The 24,928-nt window shown below is 35.8% G+C and overlaps 1 protein-coding gene across 9 annotated transcripts in view; it reads right to left on the bottom strand.

Annotated features, from left to right (window-relative positions):
* MAPK10 (mitogen-activated protein kinase 10) overlaps window positions 1-24,928 on the bottom strand; it is a 291,326-nt gene that overhangs the window by 246,961 nt on the left and 19,437 nt on the right. Inside the window, exon 1 of one of the 9 annotated variants that reach the window (XM_077765161.1) lies at window positions 4,760-4,778. The exons of the other annotated variants lie outside the window; for them this stretch is intronic. The gene's annotated coding sequence lies outside the window, so the exon portion shown is untranslated. Of the gene's footprint in view, window positions 1-4,759; window positions 4,779-24,928 lie in introns of those variants that run through there. 9 annotated transcript variants of the gene reach the window in all.

The raw sequence follows: 24,928 nt of genomic DNA, 5'->3' as shown, positions 1-24,928 counted from the left end.
ACTCTTAAGAAATTTTCATTAATGAAAAGATGTAACTCTTACAATTTCTAAGACAGCCTTTACACATTGAATCTTGCCATGAAGGCCATGAGCTAACGCTGCAATAATAATCACTTTCTATGTATGCCCATGTATATATGTAGCCTTTGTGAGGGGAAATAAACTTAACTTTCAATTCTAGGTAATCACATGTGGCTAAAGTAAGCTTAGACTCTATAATTCAGCCTGGGTTTAATGACCTTCTAAGTCTATGCAGTCATTCCTGTTGTAAACCATGTATCACAAACCAGTATCATAGGGAGGTCCAAAAGAGAAAATGAAGCATAACTACTGTCAACCATTAGGGGAAAAAATCTTCAGCTGACTTATAATGGTATAAATCAAGCTAAAAATCCAGAAAAGGCCCTTTCAGGTCCATTAATTAGAAAATAAGCATGTCTTTATATATTGCTTTATAGAAAATAAGCATTAAATAAACAGAGTTAATGTGTTGTCATTGCACAAAGCTTCAGACTGTTTTTAATATGCTAAGGGCAGATCTTTGAGCTTTTCTCATATGTACCTGAGAGCTACTGAGGTTGATGAAGCCTCAATTCCATTCAACTGGCCTAATGATTTTTTACAGGGAACTCATACACATGTGCATGAGTGTGGGGACTAGAGAGTTGGAAAAGTGTTAGAAAATGCAACATTGATTATAATACAAGTAATTTTAAGAGAAGTATAGAGGGCTATGGATATCCATAGAAGGGAGTGGTTTTGGTTGGGATAAAGAGAAAGACTTCGTAGTAAAAAGCATAGACATACACTGGTAAATAGGATTTCAAAAGGTAAAGATTGAAAGTGGGGTTATAGCTTTAAAAAAGTACAAAGACAGGAAGTAGAAACACGTGATTCATGTTCATAACATGGTAAAAAGCTTAGTTTGGTTAGAACACAATCTTGTTAAGTGAATAGGTAAAGTAAGATAAGAATACTAGAGTGGCGCCATGATCCTTGAATTCCAAGCTGAGAAGTTTGTAGTTCATTCTGAGGCAAGAAGAAATAAAGTTTTTTAAGTAGTAGTCTGAGTATTGCATCATATGGATTAGAGAAGAGAAGTGAGACACCAGTAAGTAGCCATTATCCCAGTTAAGGCAAGAAGCAATGAATAAATAAGTTCTGAACTAGCATTCTAAACCATGGAATCATAGAGGCAAGAGTCATTTTCCAGACAGAATCTATAAGGGTACCAACAGATTATGATATAATGATTAAGAAAGGCCTATCAAAAACAACTCAAATTCTGACCCTAGCCCATTATTAGGGAAATAATGATATCATTAACATTAATAGGGACGAACAAAGAAGTGAATTGATTTGGGAGAAAGAAAATGATTGCTGAACATAGTGAATTTCAGGTGGGAAGTTAAGCAGATTTTTGAAAATAGAGAATAGGTTCTGACACTCATGTATTTGTGATCTTTAGACATCTTTTTAATACCTTAAACCTCCAGGGATGAGAGGAAGAGAGAAGAATGAGTTTCTTATCTAATGCCAAGAATAAATTGATTTTATCATTGCATTTTTTCCAAGAAGATGAAACATATGACAATATTATCCAATGTTTCTGCATAGAGCTTAAAATAAGAATAGTCTTCTTTCTTTGCTGAATTGCTGTCTTGACTTGAAGATTATAGAAAAGAAAAGAGAGAAAGGAAATAAATTGTAAGAGGACATAATTATGTAATGCCTCTATGCATCTATTCTTACAACAATTTCTGTAGGTCATTCCCCATTTTGCAAGTAAGGATGTCTCTCATAGCATGATTTAGCTAAATTATACGTAGCTTATTTAGGTACATCAACTAAAAATTAATATCCATAATCCTGATGAATCACCAGGCTTTTCACTTAGTTCAGCATAGATGAGGGGAATAACGCATTTGCTCTGCTGACCAAGGATAAAGGAGATTTCAAAGCTATCTGGGATTGGAAAGAAAGCATATCATCTGAAAAGATGAAAAACAATCTACTTTTTCTGCTAATTTGGCTAACATAATTAACATTTAACTGAAAGACTTATTAATGATATCTCTTCAGATATTTAAATGTTATTCAGTGGACATCATTTCATAATACTAAATGTATTCAGTATGGTGATGAATTAGGTAACACATGCAAAGTCCTTTGAACAGTGCACATAGTCAGGTGCTATTTAAGTACTACTATCATCATCATCATCATCAATCATCATGTGAGTCCAACTATAAATTAAAAACTTCACACACTGCAATTTCTACTATTCATAAAATTAAGGGGAAAAAAACCCCTACAATCCTCACATTAAAATGGAAAAAACTGAATCCTTTCAAGTTCAAAACCTGACAGGAAAATATTATTTGTTGGCACTGGGATTTTAGTTTTTGTTATTTATGTTGAAACTTGCTTCCATACTTATAAACTGTACTTCATAACTGTAAATAAAATGAAAAATAATTGAGGCTCAAATGTAGTCCCACATTCCCCATTGATGCTATTCAATGCCAACATCTCCACCAGTGCCACAGGCAAATTCTGGCAAGGTACACAAAAAACATGAACTCTGTCACACAGATCTCTTGACACCTCTATGCACATGTATTTCATCAGCGTAATAAGGGCAGGGGGCTTATGCTTAGGAAGAAAAGACCAATGGCCACCTGCTTTCAGCTACCTGCATTCAACAATCTGCAAAACAAGTGCATAAGGGAGATGCTTTTAGCAATACTGATATAAATATAAAATCAACCACTGGGACTTTTCCTTTCCTTGCCATAACCTAGAAATCATTTGTAGTGGTTATAACTGGTCTCGGTTCAAATTACAGCACTACTACTTTCTGGGTATGTGACCTTAAACAAGTTATTAACTTCACTCTTTTTCAGTGACCATATCATAAAATAGAAGTAATGATAGGACCTCCTTCACTGAAGTGTTACGAAGACTCAAAGAGTTAAGACATGCGAAGAGATGAGAGCAGTGGCCAGCACATAGGAAGTACAATAAATGTAACCTAAGCTAGCAGTGATTTGTACCAGCCCATGCACAAGCCTGAGGAGTAGGTGCTGCACCACTCTCTTTTGAACTGTTATAATGTATTAGGAATATCCTCAGCAAATTCATAATACCTACCATTTTAATTTTTTTTCTAAAGTACAGAGAATATATTTCTTAAATATGGGTTGTCCATTTATATACCAGGTAATATATGACCAAGTGACTTGGTAAAGTGTGAAGCTTTCTGATCAATGTGCCTAGTACACTGGCTCTTCCATTAGTAACTTTCTTACAAGCAACATAAATATGCTACCAATATTTATAAAAATATCAATATATAACGTCAAGGGAGAAGTTGATTCTAAAATTGCTGGCAGCTTGGAAATCCACTGAAATGTTTTCACTTTCCTAAGTATGAATTCTGTTTCTAAAATATCACTCACTTCCTTGAGGCACTATTTATGATAGCTCACTCTATTTTTTTCCCTCATTTCTCACTGTGTGATATAGTGGTTTTTCTTCTCGAAGAGGATTCTCTATGCTTTTCCTGCTGTGGAATGCTTTCCATGAAGGCACCTTTAATTATTTACTCCGTATCTCCTACTGTGGCAGAGGTCAGAATATTAGTTCTAAGATGGGCTGTTATATAGGTTTCCTGAGAGACCTCAAGGTCAGAAACAAGCCCCAAAAAACAAAGTATGAAGAAGCCAAATTCCCAAGAATTATATGATTACACAGTTTTAAGTTAAACACGTCCACACACACACAAACACACAATCATGAAGATTGTACATATTTGTCCCCAAAACCAAACATCTTTGCTAACATGCTACCAAGTATAACACATTTAGATGAACAAAAATGGCTCGACATTAATAAAGAAGTCTAAAAAATAAAATATTATTAAGTGGATAAAAATTATAAATAGGAAATCTTAGGGTCTTCTTATTATTCATTAGTTTTATAGTTGGTCCAAGGTGAATCTCTATCTTTTCCATGATTCTTAGTTTTTACACCATGACTATTTTTTAATAGCACTGATTTCACATTATGGGACAACTTCAAGATAGTTGTTGCCGGGACTTTAAGGATTTCCATCCCCAACACTGCCATTAAGAATAACAAAATTTTTTCTTGTGGAAAACAAATGCAACTTTAAAAAATATAACTACAATTCTTCACCAAATGATGCCAAGAGAAAGAAATCTAAGTACATTACTAAAGAAAACCAGCAAATCATGAAAAAAGCAAGAAACGATCAGAGAAAAACTAAAAAACCAACCACAGAACAAGTCACAAAATGGCATAAATATATATCTATCAATAATTACTTTTCATATAATAGACTAGATGTTCCAATTAAAAGATTTATGGTATCAGAATGCATAAAATAACAAGACCCAACTATGTGCTTCCTCCAAGAGACTTACTTCAGACCTAAGGACACCTGCATATTAAAAGTGAGAGAATGGAGAAACATTTATCATTCAAATGGATGTCAAAAGCAAGCCTGGGTAGCAATAGTTATACTCAACAAAATAGACTTTGAAACAGAGTGTAACAAAACACAAAGAAGGACACTATGTAATAATAAAGGGAAAAAATCCAACAAGAAGATACAACAATTGCAAATATTTATGCACCCAACATGAAACACCCAAATACATAAAACAATTAATAACAAACATAAACTAATTCATAATAATACAATAACAGTAGGGGGCTTTAACACCACACTTACGTCAATGGACTAATCATCTGAAGGGAACAAAAGGAACCAATGGCTTTGAAACACACTAGACCATATATATTTAACAGATATATTCAGAACATTCCATTCTAAAACAGGAGAACACACCTTCTTTTCAAGTGTGTGTGCAACACTCTCCAGATAGGATCACATATTAGTCACAAAACAAGCCTCAACAAATCCAAAAAGACTGATGTGATACCATGCATCTTTTCTGAACAAAACACTATAAACTAGAAAGCAACCACAAAAAAAAAAATCTGGAAAGAGCACAAATACACGGAGGCTAAATAACACACTACTAAACAATGAATGGGCCAACTAAGAAAGTATGGAAACAAATGAAAATGAAAACACAATGTTCCAAAATCTGGGATGCAGCAAAAGAGGTTCTAAGAGGGAAGTTTATAGCAATACAGGCCTACCTCAAGAAGCAAGGGAAATCACAAATAAACAACCTAATCTTGCAGCTAAATGAGCTAGAAAACAAACAAACAAACCCCAACACCAGCAGAAGGAAAAAAATAATAAAGATTCGGGCAGGAATAAATGATACAGAAACTAAAAAAACAGATCAATGAAATCAGGAGATTGTTCTTTGAAAAGGCTGATAAACCTCTAGCTAGACTCATTAGAGAGAGAGAGAGAGAGAGAAGACTCAAATAAATGAAATCACAAATGAAAGAGCAGAAATAACTGACACCACAGAAATACAAACAATTGTAAGAAAATATAATAAAAAATTATATGCCAACAAATTAGACAACCTAGAAGAAATGGAAAATTCCTAGAAACACATAACCTATCAAAAATGAAGCAAAAAGAAACAGAAAATTTGAACAGACCAATTAACAGCAATGAAATTGAATCAGTATTCAAAAAACTTCCAACAAACAGAATTCCAGGACGAGAGAGCCTCACAGGTTAATTCTACCAAACATTTAAAGAAGAGTTAATACCTATTCTTCTCAAACTATTCCAAAAAATAGAAGAGAAAGAAAACTTCCAAATTCATTCTATGAGGCCAGTATTTCCATTATACCAAAACCAGGTAAAGACACACAAAAAAAGAGAACTATAAGTCAATATCTCTGATGAACATAGATGTAAAAATCCTCAACAAAATACTAACAAATAGAATCCAACAATTTATTTAAAAATACTTCACCGCGATCAAGTGGAATGTATACCCAGGATGTGAGGGTGGTTCCATATTCACACATCGATCAGTAAGATACACCACATCGATAAGGAAAAGGATAAGAGCCATATGGTTATTCCAACAGATGCACTAAAAGCATTTCACAAAGTACAACATCCACTCATGAAAAAAATCTCTCAACAAGATAGGTTTAGAGGGAACATACCTTAACATAATAAAGGCCTCATATGAAAACCCATACTGCATATCATATTCAATGGGGGAAAACTGAGAACTTTGCTCTTAAAGTCAGGACAAGACAAGGATGTCCATGCTCACCACTTTTATTCAACATGGTACTGGAAGTCTTAGCCACAACAGTGAAGCAACAAAAAGAAATGATATATATACCACATCTTCTTTATCCATTTATCTATTGATGACACTTAAGCCACATTCATAATTTGGTTATTGTAAATAATGCTGCTACAAACATAGAAATCCATGTATCCCTTTGAATTAGTCTTTTTGTATTTGGGGGTAAATGCCCAGTAGTGTGATTACCAGATTACTATATTTAACTTTTTGATGAACCCCACACTGTTTTCTATGGTGGCTACAGCAGTTTACATCCCACCAAGAATGCACGAGGGTTCCTATTACTTTATATCCTCAGCAACACTTCTTTCTTTTTTTAATGTTTGTTTATTTATTATTTGTTTGTTTGTTTGTTTATTGAGAGAGAGAGAGGGAGCAAGTTGGGAAGGGGTAGAGAGAGGGAGCCAGAGTAAGTAAGTAAGTAAGTAATTAAGAAGAGTGACACAGCCTAGATTCATAGCAATGTTCCAGAAAATTGTGATGACGTGGTTTTGGAATACAGCTTCATCAGCTGATGCAACATGCTGTGTGGTAGTGGTGGACACTCTTATTCTTGGAGGGAAAACACCTGTTTTGAGTTTGCTGTTTTATGACTTTGAGCTGGATATAGCTCCTGTTGGGTCTCACACTGGATTAAATCAGAACTCAACTCAGATCACTGGATTCAGAGTCCAGAGTGGTCACCACTACACCATGGAACCCCCTAGATCAGAGCTTGAAAACTGGTTTATATTTGACTGAATTCATGTTTAGTAAGGTTATACATTGTTTAAACATTTTAAATATTAATTAGTAACTTTTAAAATCCAGAGTTTTACCTACTCATGTAAAATGATAAAATCAGAAGCATCAGGTATGCATTTCTACCATGGCAACAACCAACTGTAGTTATTGCTCCACTGTATTCCAAAACCATGTGTCATCACAAGTTTTCTGGAACACTGCTATGAATCTGGGCTGTCTCACTCTTCTTCTTAGTCTCTCCCCTGGTCCCAATTATCTTACCTCCACCCCAGTGAAATCAGCCTTCATGCCTATTAGGTTCCTTCCCACATTTGTGCTTTTGTTTATGCTCTTCCCTCTCCCCAGAAGACTGCCATCACCCACTCCTGCGCTCTCCTTTACAAGTCCTGGCACCACAGTAGCACAAATTTAATGCTCTTTTTCTAAGAAGGCTTCCTTTGAAGCCTACAATAAAGCATTCTTTTTTTTGAAATATTATAGTACTTCTAGTCAGTATGGTATTATCTATTAATTATGCTTTCTGGCTTGTATTGTTTGTTTTATCTCCACAAATCAATGATAAATTCCTTGAGAGTTAAAACTCTGTCTTCTCCCTCCTTTGTACTCTCTTAGCATTCTAAAGTATTACTGAGCAGTTGTTAAGAACTCAAGAAATAGTATTGACTGACTGCCCTCATAGCTCTCCCAGGATGGATATGGATACCATAAAAAAAAAAATCCTGAAAATTATGTGCCACACTATCTTAGCATCTGTATTAGTTTCCTAGGGCTGCCATAAAGAGCCAAAAGCTTGCTTAAAACAATAGAAATTTATTCACTCAGAGTTCTGGGGGCTACAATTCATAAATCAGGCTGTTGGCAAGACCATTCTACCTCTGAAGGCTCTAGGGCAGGATCCTTCCATGCCTCCCTTAGGTTCTGATGATTGCTGGATATCCTTGGCATTCTTTGCCTTATAGATGCATCACTTCAATCTCTGTCTCTGTCTTTCCATGGACTTCTATTTTGTGTGTCTTAGTGTCTTTTGTGTCCAAATTTTCTTCCTCTTCTAAGAACAGTCATACTGGATTTAGGGCCCACCCAATCGAGTATAATCTCATCTTAATTTGATTATATCAGCAAACACACTACTTCCAAATAAAGTTGCATCCACAGCTTCTAGGTAGACATGAATTTTGGGGATACACTATTCAACCCAATAAGCCTCTAATATACTCAGGGTTGATTTAATAAAGAATCTGAAATATTAGTAATTACTACAGAATAAACAAGATTCTAAAAGAAATCACATGAGCTTATGTATTTCTTACATTTTTTTTCAAAGAATGTTGTTACTTGGGATGCATGGAGAAATCCACTAAAACACACCAAAAAAAAAAATCAGGGAAAATTTTATAAATTAGGTTGTCTTGCCCCATGCATCTCTAATGATCTGTAGAATTTAAAGCTTCAGTAACCCATAAGAAGACCCATTTGCAAAGCTAAATAATCAGGCAGGATAAATGATTATTATTATTAGTTGTGGGACCTCAGCAGGTTATTTAACCTCTCTATATATCATTTCTTCACTTGAAAACTGAAGTAGGACAGCCTAGACTATCACTAAAACTTCCTTCTAACTATATGTGAAAAATGGAAATGTCTACATTTATTGGACCAGTGAGTTACAGGGTGTCCAGAAGTTAAACATCAGAAGGGATACTCAACACTGCACTCTTCAATTCAAAGTTTCAAGATATTACAATATTAGCTGTATTTCAATACATTGCTTCAATTGCAACAGAGTGAGTAGAGAAGGGGAAATTTCTTCTTAGAAGAAGACAAGTGAGATGGGCCTGGGAGAGGAAAACAAGGCAACAGAAAAGCAGATGAAAGTAAGTTTAAGGTAGAGATGGCTGAGAAGTAGCCAGGGCAAATTAACTGAGAAGTGTAAAAGGAAGAAGCAGGGCTAGAGCAGAGTGAGAAAGATCAGAATTATAGACAGAAAATGTTGAAAAATAATTTCTGGGTTCTGAGACCTGAAACACTCCTCATCTTGGCAAAAATAAAGGCACATATAGATGAGTTCTCCATTTTAGGAAATTCATGTAAAATAACCAGAATAAATACTCTCTATGAGGATAGAAAGTTCTAAGGCATCCCATGGTAAAAATTTGAAGCACTGCAACAACACACTATTATAAGAAACTCCAATTCAGCTGTAGCAGACCCCACTGGTACCCTATAACACATTCCCTCTACTCATCTTTGATTTTCAACCACAGCTACAGTGGACAGCTCCAAATAAGCTCAGACTCAACTTAGTTTAGCAGCATCCTAGCTCAAGTGGGCACCATAACTCTTTTTTCTCTAACTCCAAGAAAGCCTGCCGGGCCTCAGAGCAACCTCAGCCTGAAAGTGGTGGAGGAATTAATGACTTCAGGGGCAACTTTCCACCAACAAGGGACAGCAGCCACTGCTCTCAGGTCCTTAAGGAGACATCTGTGAGATACCTCACGTTTGCCTCTCAGGAGGTCTTAACCAAATGAGTCCCAGCTGCCCATAGCAGATACCATGTCCCCTGTTTTATTTTCCCTCTCTCTCACTCCTGTCCTCTGGAATGGCTTCCAAAATATACTACCTACACCCAAGCCCTTCTCAGTCTCTGTTGCAGACTCAAATTTTTTGAAAATTTGTCTTGTAGAGGAAATTTCTGAGAGTAATGAGCAGTCAAATCTAAAAAGCAAGTGGTTTGGGGACATATGGAGTACAGCTCTGTTATCAAGTGGGTGCATGACCTTGGACAAATCAGTTAACCTGTCAACTCTATGGATTTCACATCTATAAAATGCAAGTGTCAGACTAGATATCTTGTTGTTCTAATTAACACAATCTTTAATTCAAAAATAGATCTCATCTATAGTTCAGAAATGACTGGACCCAATAGGTAAGATTCCTGTACACCTTGCTTGTTAGAAGGTAATTCCAGTGACAGTCTATTTCCAAACCTTAATTGAGAGCCCGCAGTGACTTAACTTGGTTCACATTTTCAGGAGTGATGTTTAAATCTCTTCCAGATTCCCAAATAGTTTAATAACAAGTAAAATACCTACATTTATTGCCAGAAAGAATGGCATCAGTGACTTAGGTTTGGATAATAAGGATAGTGAATATGGGTAGATTCACTAAGCATCCTAAATGAATTGCAAACCTGTTTGTAACTCTAAGACAGGTATTCACTGCTTTCATTTGTAACGTGTCTCCTTTTAAAATGGAGCCCTGTAAAGAATTATCAGATAAATTTTAAACACCAATGTAAACCAGGTGTTCATAAATTCCCTAATATCATCTGACTTGATCTATATCAGTTAAACTATAGCTTTAAATTGATGCACAATTTTAAACAGCACTATAGCATGTTTGAGTGATGAACAAACATATAAGGAAGAGCTTCCGACAATTTTGTTTACAGAACCGAAAAATTTGCATTTGTTTGTCCTTGAAATTTCTTTTCTACATCAGCTTCTCATTTCTCAGGAGACTCCATCCCTTACATGTGAAATATTTTAGAACGTAATCTAGTCACATTCTGCAGAGAATTCTAGCATACATTCTGCACAGATTCTATTCATGGAACTCAGAGAATAAGGCAGCACAAAAAAAGGAGACATGAAGTTATGAATTCTAACATAAGCTAATTGGCTGGGAGGAGGCAAACCAACCTGAATTTTGCCTGTACAGAAAACTAAGAGACTTCTACTTAAGTTAAAAAGGAAGAAGAGTCAGTAAGTGGGAGGCACTGCCTTGGCAGAATTCAAGTGCAAGTCCACACTTGTTCATATGACTACCTACTTAGCTCTGAAATGTCAGTAACAATAGCTGCTGTCTATTTCAGAGGGTTTGTATCAGATAAAGACTATCCCCTTTGCTATCACAGCATCTTATTACTGACCCACCCTTGGGCCCAGAGAAGCCCTGTTTCTCTTTGCTGGACAATTTTAAAGTCAATAATGGTAGCTTACATGCTCACCAAGGTCATTCCAAATTGGAAATATTCAGTCCAGGAAAGAGAAAAATATTACTCTCTAGATCTCATAGAAAAAAAACAGTTTATTTTGCAAAGTAGCATTTATCATAGTAGGAAATATAGCAGAAATCCACCACACATGCTGGAAAGAAAATGCTGGTAATAAAAGGTAAACTTTCTGCTCTCTTCTTTATGATCCCTCAGGAGTAAAACCTGTGTAATCGCTAAACCGCACAAAGTGGACTCACATTTCAATTCCATTATAAATTCAGGGCATGCCTGGCAACTTAAATATCTGAAATAAATTAGAAATAGTGTTTGCCAACTCTGTGCCAGACTTTGGGTCAAGTGTTTTATATATGTAATCACACTAACTTGTCTAAGATCATACAACAAGCAAGTGTTAGAATCAGAGTTTAAGCCAGACCTACCAGATTTTACAATCACAACCTCTCCTACAACAGTCTAAACAAAATCTGAAAGTTCGAAGGAGAAGATAACATTATTTGGAAAGAATTCTACTAATGATAGAGTTCTCTACCATAGTCCCTGTGGCATTGGGGCTTTGCCAGAAGGTGGTATATAATAAAAGAATCATTAACAATTATTACTATTATATTCAATTCTATATTATTTATTATGTACAAACTCAAGTTGATTTGGGGATAGTTAAGAGTCTTGAATGATCAAAGAAAATATACTTGGAAAAAAATCTGCATGAAAACAATGCCTATCTTAATCTAAAGAGAAATAATCTCCCTTCCAAAAAAATTCATCACTTGATATCACTTATTACAAGAGTGATATCAATTCTAAATGGTAAACTTGAGAATATTGTACTTCTCTTTGTTTTAGGTGGAAAGTTCCTAGAAGGTTTTAAAGAAGCAATATCATGGGGCACTTGGGTGGCTTAGTCGGTTAGGTGTCCAACTTTCGCTTGGGTCATGATCTCGCGGTTCGTGGGTTCGAGCCCCGTGTCGGGCTCTGTGCTGACTGCCAGCTCAGAGCCTGGAGCCTGTTTCAGAGTCTGTGTCTCCCTCTCTCTCTGACCCTCCCCTGCTCACGCTGTCTCTCTCTCTCTCCTAGAAATAAATAAAAATATTAAAAAAAAATCTTATAAAGAAGCAATATCAGAATCTGAGAAAAGACATTAGACATTATATTAGACATTATAGAGGTTAGTTTAATGGCAGAATTGACAAGATACAAAGATGATAACCAATATTTATTGACTGCTTATTGTGTGCTACACATTAGACCTATACATTTATTATCTTAGTACACAACACTATCTCTTATGTACTACTATTATCCCCATTTTATCTAGAAAACAGATTTAATGTAGTAAAAAATGTCCAAATCATAAAACTTATAAATGGCAGCATGAAGATTTGAATCCAAGCGATAGTCTGTTTTCAGATCATTGACATGCTATCACCTTCATAATATTTAGTTTACAGACTCAATTTCTGACAGTTACTAGAAGAAGGTGTCTGGGGAAGAAAGCAACATTTAGGCAGATGTATGATTAGAGCTAGGAAGGTATTAATAGTTTCATTTATTCAGACTCATCTCTCTTTTCTCTGAGGAATTATCTTCTGTTCATTTTGCTCAAATAATCAAATGAATTATTATGGATAGAAACATAAAAAAGCTCACACTCTCCAACCTTCTTTTCTCCTTTATTTGGTTGCTATAGTTAATTACGTTGATTGATTGATTCATATTCAAATGTTAAACCAATCTTGTATTCCTAAAGTAAACGAAATTAGTTAAAAAAAAAAAAAAACTCTCACGCTCCATAAAATCTATTGCAAAAATTCTATCATAAAGAGCATCATTAGTCAACTTGTTTTTCCCCACTTCTTAGTCTCCTTTTCTGGAACTCTTGTCTATGAATTCCTTCCACCTGCTTAGAAATCTGAGCACCCTCTAAAACATCTATCTTTACACGCACATAGCCTTTACAAAATTTGCTTTGCATAAAAAGACTTGTCCATTTTAAGATGATTTTTTAGTTTATATTCTGCACAAGACCTCATACTTTGGCTGTGGCACCCTGTGCATATTGACTTCTAAATTGCATACTGTTTTGGATACAGATTTTTATACAAAAGAAATAAAAAAGTTCAATTTAACTCTAATTTCCACCTCTCCCTCCATTGTAATTTTAATTCAGAATTCTTCTGTATACCTCTGAGCTTCCACCCAAAGTTGCAATTTGAACTGTTAAATATTCCTACAAAAGGATAAAGAACACAACACCAATAATTGAGTAAATGAGGTTTCACAGAGCATGGTGGAAGAGGGCAAATACAATTTTTAATAATAATGATAATAATTAATAATAATAATAGCAGCTCACACTGACCTTACAGAGTACCCACTTTTATATGAAATAACTCATTTAATTCACAAAACAATCTCATAAGGAAGGCTACCACCATTATACCCATTTAAAAGAAAAAGAGGGGCGGCTGGGTGGCTCAGTCAGTTGAGCGTCCAACTTCAGCTCAGGTCATGATCTCAGAGCTCTTGAGTTTGAGTCCCGAGTCTGGCTCTGTGCTGTGGATTCTGTGTCTCCCTCTCTCTCTGCCCCTCCCCCACTCACACTCTGTCTGTCTGTCTCTCTCAAAATAAATAAGCATTAAAAAAATTTTAAAGAAAAAAAATTTTATAAAAGAAAAGAAAAGAAAAAGAGAGTTGCCTGGGTGTCTCAGTCGGTTGGTCTATTAAGCATCCGACTTCAGCTCAACTCATGATCTCATGTTTCATGGGTTTGAACCCCACGTTGGGCTCTCTGCTGTCAGCACAGGCCCACTTTGGATCCTCTGTCACCATCTCTTGGTTTCCCCGCTGATGCTCGCTCTCTCTCTCTCTCTTTTAAAAATAAGCATTATAGGAAAAGAAAAGAAAAAGAAAGTGAGGCACAGTGAATTCTTAAAATTATCCAAGTACTAATTAAATCCAATATTTAAGTGCAGGGAGTTTGGTTCTAAAGTCAATTGGCTTGACCACCATACTATGCTGCCTCTCATATTTATACTGAACTAACACCATCAACAAATAATATTCCTAAGCAATCTTATAGGTGAGTGTGACATTAAACATTTCTCAAATTTCATGAACACATACATGGTCCTAAGTGTTTTTTGAATGTTTATTATGCAAAATACATGTACTTAGATCTAAGAATTCAAATAGATTTTATAACAATTTGACTATATCTGAATTTTTAAATAAAATTTACATTAGAACACTTTTTGTTATAGTTTTAATATAAAGAATTTTTGAAGTAAAATACAATTTAGTATAGACTGCTACACCTTAGTTCATTTCACTTTGTTTCCTTACTGATACAATGACTTAGATTACTAATACATATTTAACCAGTATCAAATAGATAAATCATATAAAGAAAAAAACCCTAAGCATAATTTAATCATTTGTCAACCATTATTTACTGAGCACCTAGTAGGTTCAGATAGCACACCAGGGGATTGGTAAGAAGAAAATAACCCTACCCTTGAGGATCTCTCCATCAGAAGAGCTCTGGGGACCAAAAAAAAAAAAAAAAGAAAAGAAAAGAAAAGAAAAAAATATGGAGCATTACTTCTGCTGAGTGTGAAAATGTCCAGAAAGGCCTTCATGGAGTGAGTGACACAGCAAAATGAATGTCATTTACCCAGACTGGAATTAAGAGGCACAGACTATTCTAGACAGAAGGAAATGCATGGAAGGATATGGCTTGTTCAGGAAATAACCAGTCTCAGATTCACAAGGCAGGAAATAAGTCTGGCTAGACTACAGTGTGACCTGACTCCTATGGTAAGAAATTTGGACTCTAGGGAAGAACCCCTGGATGCATGCAAGCAGGGAGGAGACATGTCCAATCTATTTCAGAAAATTCACTCTGCCATCAGTGTATCTCATGAATTCAAGTTGGGAGAGAGAGCTGAGGCAGAGACCAGGAGGGAGGGAACTGTAGTGGTTTAACCAAAAGATGGTGAGGGTCCAAGCCAGAGCAAAAGTGGTCTGGAAGAGATTTAAGGACAAGATGGCTCACCAGAGCTTCTCCTTTTCTCTTTAATTCTCCCTGGATGTTGAAAAAAGCCGGTGATTTACAGACCACTGGAGAGCAGCCCAAGTTACCTTTGGAGCAATATGCCCCTGGAGTTATCCATGGTCAGTTTATACTACATTTTTAAGATAAAATAGCTGAAAAGCTACCACCTACTACTGTATAGCTCTTTTTACTATTGAGAAACAAATTAAGCAATAACAAACAACGGAACTAAAAGTCAGCCACATTCAATATGGAGACAAAACTGCTAACAAAAATATTAGAAACTGTCCATGCTAACAAGTGTATAAATATGCCTAGCAGCATAGGAAATATACATGCTTACTTGACTTTACATCTATACCCTATATGTATTTAGCCACCTGTTCCTTGTTATATTACTTTTAGCATTCTTAAATCTACTTTAAAAACCTTTTTTTAACTGTGTGGTAGGAGTACATGTGAAATATGAGGACTTTTAAAATTTCAGATAGTCTGTATTCTATCTGATTTAAACTCAAAATCTTCATCACATTTTACAAATCTTGAAAACCGTGAATATCCCAAGTGAAGTTTACCAAATACAGAATACGTCGGCTTTTTTTTCTTTCTATCCCAAATTACCTTACCCTGAGGCTTAAAAATTATGATTTTTTTCCTTCTGTCAAAGCCAAAATGCTGCTTTAACCATTAAATAAAATCTCATGAAATTCTATCTTGTAGCATCTGATACTTTTCTCTGTATTACTTAGAGCACTACTTTCTTTTGCAAGTGTTTAAATATTCACTAGCTTCACTCTTGCATTAAATACAGTTCTTTGAAAAACAACATGATCTCAATATCTTACATATGCTTAATTAATTAAATAGTATAATACTGTACATTTTAAATACTATTATTTCCAATATTTTGATAGTTATTTAACATTTATAAAATATTGTAAATAAGCTCTATTTTCAATAAAACATGCTTCACAATCATAAACATATTTAAACATATCTTAATTAGCTGGATAAATGCACATAAGCCTTTAATTCACTAGTATCTTAGTATTATCCTTTTTCATATTATTACTATTATAGAGATTTTAAAATCACATTTAACCTAGACACTAAATTGCATTGTTATATTGTAATTTTATTTATATAGGAAATCATCACTGATTATATAGAGGAAGATGCCTTTTACTATCCACAGCCTGTTACTGTGGCCAAGGACTAGGTCCTGAGCTTAGATCAGGCTAGCAACAATAAGATATTCCAACTTGGGCTTACAAAACTATAACTTCTCTCCTCTCAGCCTGTTCCTATCAGCTGGTTCTCCACTGTGCCATCTGCCATACCTCTATGCAGAAAGTCTTAGTCACATATGTGCCTTTTCTTCCTCTAGTTCTGTTAAATAGCCTCATTCTCTGGTTTTACAGGTCACTTCATTTCTATCTTCCCAAAATGAAAAGGAAGGAAGGAAGGAAGGAAGGGAGGGAGGAAAAGCAAGCACAAGCACCACTTTAGGAAAACCCATTATATTTTAAGAACATCTTCTATTATTATCAACTGCTGTTATACTCAAAGTTATAAATATCATAAGCAAAGAAGTAAAACAATTAAATCTCACTTGAAGAAGGACTGAGACAGAGGCGTCTATTCTCCATACCTTTAATTTAGCAGAGTTTTGCATTCCTAGTTGAGGGAAGTTCAATTATTGTGAGCCACCAGAAAAAACTCAGGAATATATGTGTATATGCTTTGTGTAAGTATGCATATATGTGTGTCCTCATCCCTTAAAATGAGCATCTACATGTATGGGAATTCACATAGAGGTGTATTGTGCTTGTTGTTCAGAATAATCAGTGTTTTTCTATTAGAATTAATACAATTATAATATGGCACTTATTTTTCATTTCTTTGTGTTCAAAAAAAAGTTGATGAGAAGCTCAGGAACATGATAGCTTTTATGAACTCCTCAACTCAATAGGATTTACAAACTACCTATGAATGAAACAAAAGCAGGGGCAAATAGCAGGCTTTCAAGATAAATTTCATCTTTGTCACCCCATTATTTTTCCCTTTCTGCTCTTCCACACCTTAGGGAGGTTCTGGTACAGACTAAGAAAAATTACAGGGATCATGGCTAAGGGGTTTGCTTTCATTTCTATTGTATTCTTAATTTGACATAATCAAATGATGGGTTAGTATTTTAAATTTATTGTCAATTTGTTAAATATAGTTGGTGGTGTTCCTTTGAGATACAAAGAGATTGCATGTAGAAGCCATACCATATTCATGTTCATGCTAGAATTATTTTTTTATAAAATTTTTTAATGTTTTTTATTTATTTCTGAGGGAGAGAGAGAGAGAGAGAGAGAGCGAGCACGAACAGGGGAGGGTCAGAGAGAGGGGAAGATACAGAATCTGAAACAGGCTCCAGGCTCTGAGCTAGCTGTCAGCACAGAGCTCGACACAGGGCTCAAACCCATGAACTGTGAGATCATGACCTGAGCCGAAGTCGGACACTTAACCAACTAAGCTACCCAGGCGCCCCTTCATGCTAGAATTAATACACAATGCCTAGTATGTAACAGATAATAAATACTTGTTGAATGAATAACAGTTTGAAAAAAAATTGCTAAAAACAAAATATTTAAAATTTTTTTAAATGTTTTATTTATTTCTGAGAGAGAGGGAGAGAGAGTGTGAGCAGGAGAGGGTCAGAGAGAGAAGGAAATACAGAATCTGAAACAGGCTCCAGGCTCTGAGCTAGCTGTTAGCACAGAGCCTGACGCTGGGCTCGAACCCATGAACCACGCACGAGATCATGACCTGACACGCACCCAGACGCCCAACTGACTGAGCCATCCAGCCTCCCCTAAAAAAAATAATAATAATATTGACAAACAGTGTATCAATTTTGCAAGTGGCCTATACTAAATCTATAAACTCAGAGATAGAGTGTGGATCACTTTATAAGTTTTAAACACCTGAGATATGATTTATGAGAAATCTAGTTCTATGAGAAAGCTACAAAGGGAGATGTGAAGATAGTAAGAACAATAACTTCCTGTCTCAAGGCTGACTTAAACCATCAGGAAAGTTCTTAAAAGGATTTCTCAAGCTCTCACTAAAACATGAGCCAGAAAAAAAGCTTTTCCAAAGAAGTAAAGAATTTGATAGAAGGCAAGCAGCAGCCAAACCAGGAAAGGGATATTTATTCCCTCACCTAGTAGCACACAGGTAAGTAAGACAGAGAGTAATACAGCAGACTTGGTGATTTCCTTAGAACAGGAAAGGTCTTCAACATGATGTATAGATGCGTTCAAGTCTGACTGCAGAGTCCCCTCTTCACCCTTATATTAGCTTGTGAGTTCAAGAATATAGTCTCAGAATAAGCCAGACTGGGGGAAAAACAAAAACCACCTCTGTTTATCATTCTCAGAAAAGGACACTAAATGGTGTGGCATGAGAGCATAGGTGTTTGTTCACCCTCACAATTGGTCACAGAACTGAAAAGAAAAATGTTCTCAATTGGCTTCATTGCCCTGTTTTTCATTCAACAAAGAACAGGTACTGAGAATTTCCTCAAGCAAATAGTCACTGAATTCTTTTAATAAGGGGAGGCTCAGGCATTTTTTATTAAGAGCAACAAATCAATCATGAAATGAACCTCATGAAATATGGTTGATAGTTCATGTGGGGAAATGTATAACATGACAAATGATCCAGCAAGTATAATTATCGACAAGGCCTGTATAGGAAAAAAAAGTACCAAAATTATTCTTGAACTGGCTTAGCTTATGCGTTTGCTGGGTTGTAACTAAAATTCACTTAATCATTAACTATATCCTTCTGCTATTAACCTTGCTTCCTCTTCTCTTCTCCTTTAATAATGTGGAAATAGGACTCTTAAGTGACTAACCTTACATTTTTTCCTAAAAATGAGTGTCTAGGCCAAATAGCAAAGTTCTACTATGGCACACATGTTTTTTTTTCTCCAAACAATATGCAAATACACTATGGATGTTTCAAAAGGCATAAACTAGAAGTATAAGAAAATTAAGGTATTAAAATAATAAAAGTTTACATTGAAATACATTTTATGTTTAAATAAAGTTAATAAGCCTTTAAAAAAACTTTATTCTCAGTAAACCTTTACATGTAATGCAACTTTATGTTTAAATGTATCATTTTATAAATCTTTCTCATTAGAGAAATTTTTTTTTAATTATTCTAAAAATAAGTCACAAGCTCATCAGTCTCATGCTGTGGATTTCAGATAGGGAGGGAAAAAACATATGGAACTAACACACCTTTCAGATTCAGGGGTTTTTTTTCTTCTTGTTTTTTAATGCTTTTATTTTTGAGAGGCAGGGAGGGGCAGAGAGAGAGGGAGACACAGAATCCCAAGCAGGCTCCAGGCTCTGAGCTGTGAGCACAGAGCCCAAAGCATGAACCACGAGATCTCAACCTGACCCAAAGTCAATGCTTAACTGACTGAGCCATCCAGGAGCCCCCAGATTCAGTTTTCTAAAAAAGTATCCTCAGTAGTCTCATCTCTCTGTAATGGAAAAAGGAAAGAATTCCACCCATCAAATTACATAGAATTTTAGAAAACATCCCAGTCCACCTTTGTATGAAGGTACTGCTTGTGGTTTGACACAGCATAGTTCCAGTGTGGAATTTGTGACATTTTTCTGTGCCCTAAATTCCCACAGAGAAATATGCCTGTTCAGCCTGTAACTTTCCACAAAATACTTCAGAAAGTCACCTTCATAATCTGGAGGTTACAGCAGGGATGGTGGTCCAGCTGATGTTCTAGACAAAAGCCTTGGGTTTAAATTAAACCTGATTTGAAGTTACAAGGAAAACTAATTTTAGGGAAACTTCCCCAAGGCAATCTTTGCCATCTGTAATTTTAAGTAATAAATGGAAAGAAGTGAGCAAATGGAATGAAATGTACTAAAAGATGATTGCCATTTGTCCTGGGTGAGAGCACTCCATTTGTCTGGTTAAAATTTCTAATGTATTTGTTCCCAAATTCCTCAAAAGAGAAGTCACAAATCAGTATGCTTCTGGTCATAGGTTTTGCATCCCAATTTAATGCTACTGACTGATGGGTATTGAAGTCAACTAATCACTATATAGTTGCAGCAATTTTAAGAAAGCAAAAAATTCTACAATTCATTAACAAAGATTGTTTTATAAAGTATTTAGGCCATATCTGCCCTCTCTAAAACGTTTTTCAAATTTGTTGCTCTTATGAAGCACCTGTCTCTGTTCTACCTCCATATCTAGTCGTATCCATGACTTTTTTCCTATCCTGCGTCCGTCATCTAAAATTCCCCAACTTCTCTCCTCACTTACCCAACCAAACTGCTGGATGGCATCATTTACACTTGCTGTCTTCATTTCCTCAATCTCCCGATAGGCCCTCAACCTACTGCGACCTGTCTTCTTGGACTACCACAAATAGCAAACAAGTACTCATTAATGGCAAATGTCATTAAACTTAATGAGCAAATTTCGTCCCTGATTTCAGCCTCTAGGCAGTGACACTGCTGGTGACTCCCTCCCTTCCCAGAATTTCTAGACAGCACATTCCCATAGTTTTCAGAAGAGTGTAGAGAAAGAGCCCACAATTCTGAAGCCAGACTGCCTAGATTTAAATCAGCTCTGCCACATACTGGCTGTGTGATGGTCTGTAAACCAGTTAACCTCTCTGGGATTCATATATATTTTCTTCTGTAAAATCAAGGGTAACAGTAACACCTCTTGAGAGGGTTAAACTGATGTAATATGTGTAAAGGCACATAAAACAGCACTGGGCATGCAGTAAGTGTCATATACATTTTAGCTTTTGTCATTTTTATTACTACTATCTTCCTACTTCTCTGTCAGTATTCATCAAGGACTTTCCCTAGATGCTCTTTTCTCTCAAGCTATAGTGTCCTGCTTGATGATGAGGCCTAAACACAATCTCCAGCCCACACCTATCTCTTAACCTTTAAACACACACATGCAACTGCCTACTGGGTATCTCAAGTTCCACATGACCACAGCTGAATTCATCTTCCTTCCTAAGTTTGTTCCTCCTCCAGTGTTCCCTTCCTGTAAAACTGCAGACACCACCCACATAAGCCAGCATCAGGAATCGTGTCTGACTCTCTCATTCCCCTCATCTTCCAAATGCTGCAGATTCTACTTACTGCGTAAATATCCCTCAAACACATCCCCTTCTCTTCTAACACGGCAGAGCTAGACCAGTCTATGTGTCTCCTGGACCCCTGTAACGTGCCTCCTTTCTCTTCACCTTCAGTAGTAGCCTTCTCTAAACATTTTCCACACTGCAAAGACAGCATTCTCCTACAACTCAAATCTGATCAGATCTCCAACCCTTTGTTTAAAAAATCTTCCACATCATGGGCCATCTGGATGGATCAGTTGGTTGAGCATCCAACTCTTGATTCTAGCTCAGGTCATGATCCCAGGGTCATAGAATCAAGCCCCATGTCGGACTCCGTGTAGAATGTAGAGCCTGCTTAAAATTCTCCCTCCTGCCCAGTAAATACATACATACATACATACATACATACATATATACATAAACAAACAAACTCTTCCAATCATAATGAATATGGCATACAAAACTTCATAATGTAACTGGCCCCTGCCCACTTCTTAAGCATCATTTACTATCCTTCTTTCTCTCATACAACTTTCAAATCTCTGTCACTTCCACATCAACACAAAGGCTGCTTCCTCAGTCTGGAACTTTCTCCCACTCCACCAACCTCCCTCCTCCATCTGGCTAATTCCTACCCAACTATTTTTACTCATAAAGGTTTTCCCTGATATCTAAACTATGTTCAGTAGACTTGTCTTATGCTCACAAAAAATACCATAGCCCTGTTGATAATAGTACCTCTCATATTTCACTAAAATATTTGAAGTCACCATACAAATAAATTTTATTATTACAAATTGTGATACATGCTGTGAAGGAAAATGTGTTTCCCTTACCAGGCTATAATCCTATGAGGTTAAGACATTTTCTGAGCTCAGTGTCTAGAATAATAGGTAGAGAGAGAGAGAGACAGAGAGAGAGAGAGAGAGACTCTCTCTATAGGTAGATAGATAGATAGATATCCATAGAGAAAGAAGAATATCATCAACGACAAAGGATGAAGTAGGAGGGAAGAAAGTAAGAAAGGAGAAAGCCTTATTTCTTACCTGCACTTACCTGTTAAATTCCCTGAGTACCTTGACTGTCAACACCCATCTCCATACATCAACCCTATACCTCCAATGTCATCTCCATTGCTTTGATGAATTGAAAGGCAATTCATAAAATGCCTAGGATAACCCTTGATATATTTTTTTATTTGACCAACAAATATAAATAATTTGTCGTACATGTCACACTGTGTTAGGTAACTTTATTCAAATTAAAAGGCCACAAGGCCCTTAGAAGGTATAAGTAAATGCCATTTATAACAAATGTGTACAAGATACTGGTATATAAAAACTATCTGAAAAATGATTTTCAAAATTTAAAACCTCATAATAATCTTGCTTTACAGTGATGGTATCCTGACTAGAAATCAGTCAAGAGAAATCAAGTTAGAATCAAAATCTTTTCTAACATGGAAAGAAAACCGTAATTTGTGTTGAAATCAGTATAAGATCAAATAACAAATGAAAGAACATGGAAATGTCATATAATAACCTTTGAAAAACAACCGGACTCTGATGTTTTATAAATTAATATAAAATTCTAAGTAAAGGCAGAATCAATTTCATGTAAGAGAGAGTTAATATAACAAGTTTTAAATTATTTTCTTTTAAGTTAGAGATATATTTATTTAGGGAAAGCTAAACCATTGTAACAAACTCCTGAAGTTCATCTTTAACTGAGAATTTGTCTAAAGCAAAATTAAATGATTTAACTTAAGCTTGACAAACCTCCTTTCTCTTGTGATTCTTGTTCAGAGAGTCTATCAAACAATTAGCGGCACTGACAGACCTTTATAGAGAGGGTCTTATCCAAGAAGATAAGACTTAGAGGACTTACCAGGAAGTGCTTTTCACTTTTATTAAGTATACAGCTTTGGAAGGGACAAGCATGGAATTACAAAAAGAGAGGAACACCAGGCTGTGAGGACATATCAAATAAGGTCTTTACTCGATGACTTTTCAGGGAGGCCTTCCCTGGTTACCACAGCTAAAATCATAACCTACACCATACATCCTAATTCACTCTCCTGCTTTAATAATCTCCTGACCATTTCCACCATCTAATATACAACATATTTTATTTATTCATCTGATTTATTGTCTGTTTCTTACAACCGGAAAAAACTCTGAAGTCAGGAATGACTTTGTTTTTATCTGTTATATTCCTTATAGTATCCCCACAGCTAAAACAGGACCTGACACATAGTAGTGTTCAATAAATATTTATTGAATGAATAAATGAAATCAAATCTATCCTTGAAATCAATGTGGTAACTGACAGTATATCCAGACTACCTTTATTCCCACATGGAAAATTCCATGTAGCTGGAAGTCTTGTCATTGATTAAAATAGAAACAGTGTCTGCACTAGGTTGATGGTCACTCTGATCACCTAACAAAGGCAAATCACATCTGAATCATTTCAGATGGACCCCTCAGAGACTGTTCAAGGTCTCTATCCACATTTGCATTAGTGAACATCCAGAAGAAGGTATGTAATAAGCCCCTTTGTGTTTCAGAGTCATAATGAAGGAACTGCCTCACACCAGAGAGAGAATAGGAAAATGGAAAGTGATGAGGATCCTCGGTCCTTAAGGCAGTGGACATCTGCACACAACATGAACAGATAATCTAAACCAAGCTTGCAACCCAGGGAGAGAGATGGACTATGGCTAGTCCACACATAAAGAAACAAATCCTTGGTCTCTAATTCTGTGTCACTCTGTGAATCAGTATCTGAAATCCAAGCCCTGATGCTGGGGATGGGCTGAGGCCGATTGGATATCATCTAGAATCCTCTTCCTGGCCCTCAAGTCCCCACTAATTTGCCCAAATATTCCAACACAATCAGGCTGGTCATTTTACCCTCATCACATATCTATCCGTTTCCAATGTCTATTTGCATTTTTCCAACAGTCCAGTTGCTCAGATTTCAATTTCTTCCAACCCGATCCATGCTTTAACAAATAATGTAAGATCTCCTCTTCTCCTTGCTTTCCTTGACTAATTCCATACTTTTTCTTCTCAGAATACCCATGGAAATTATTTTTTAATGTTATATTTTCAGAGAAATTGAGAATGTGAAAAGCATGTCCATATACATTATCTCACTCATATAAAGAACAGAGTACTATGTTATAGACCCATTTTTTTCTTGCATTTCCCAGCCCTCTACCTTTTCCATAGTTTGTTCTTCCAAATCCTAGTAGAGGTCACATGCTAATAAGGATGAAAATGAAATTAATTAATTTTATTTTATTGAAAATACCCCTGATATTTGATATGACAGCAACTAAGTTTCTTTTGTTATTTCAATAATAAAACTGTTTGATAATGATCTAAAGCAAATTAATCTTTTTTAAGATTTTAGTGTTATAATAACAGTAAGAAAATTNAAATGCTGTATTAAAATCTTTTACATTCAATAATCTCAAAAGCTATGGAGTATGTATTACATGCCCATTTTATAAAAAGAAACTAATTCTTTTTATTTATTTATTTACTTTTTTTTTTTTTTTTTGGAGAGAAAGAGAAAGTCCAAGTGGGGAGGGAGTAGAGGCAGAAAGGGAGAGAGTCCTAAGCAGGCTGCATGTTCAGTGC

The sequence above is a fragment of the Crocuta crocuta genome, unplaced genomic scaffold, assembly GCF_008692635.1.
Source record: "Crocuta crocuta isolate KB4526 unplaced genomic scaffold, BGI_CrCroc_1.0 scaffold134, whole genome shotgun sequence".
NCBI classification, from domain to species: Eukaryota; Metazoa; Chordata; class Mammalia; order Carnivora; family Hyaenidae; genus Crocuta; species Crocuta crocuta.
This window is presented reverse-complemented; position numbering and strand designations above follow the sequence as displayed.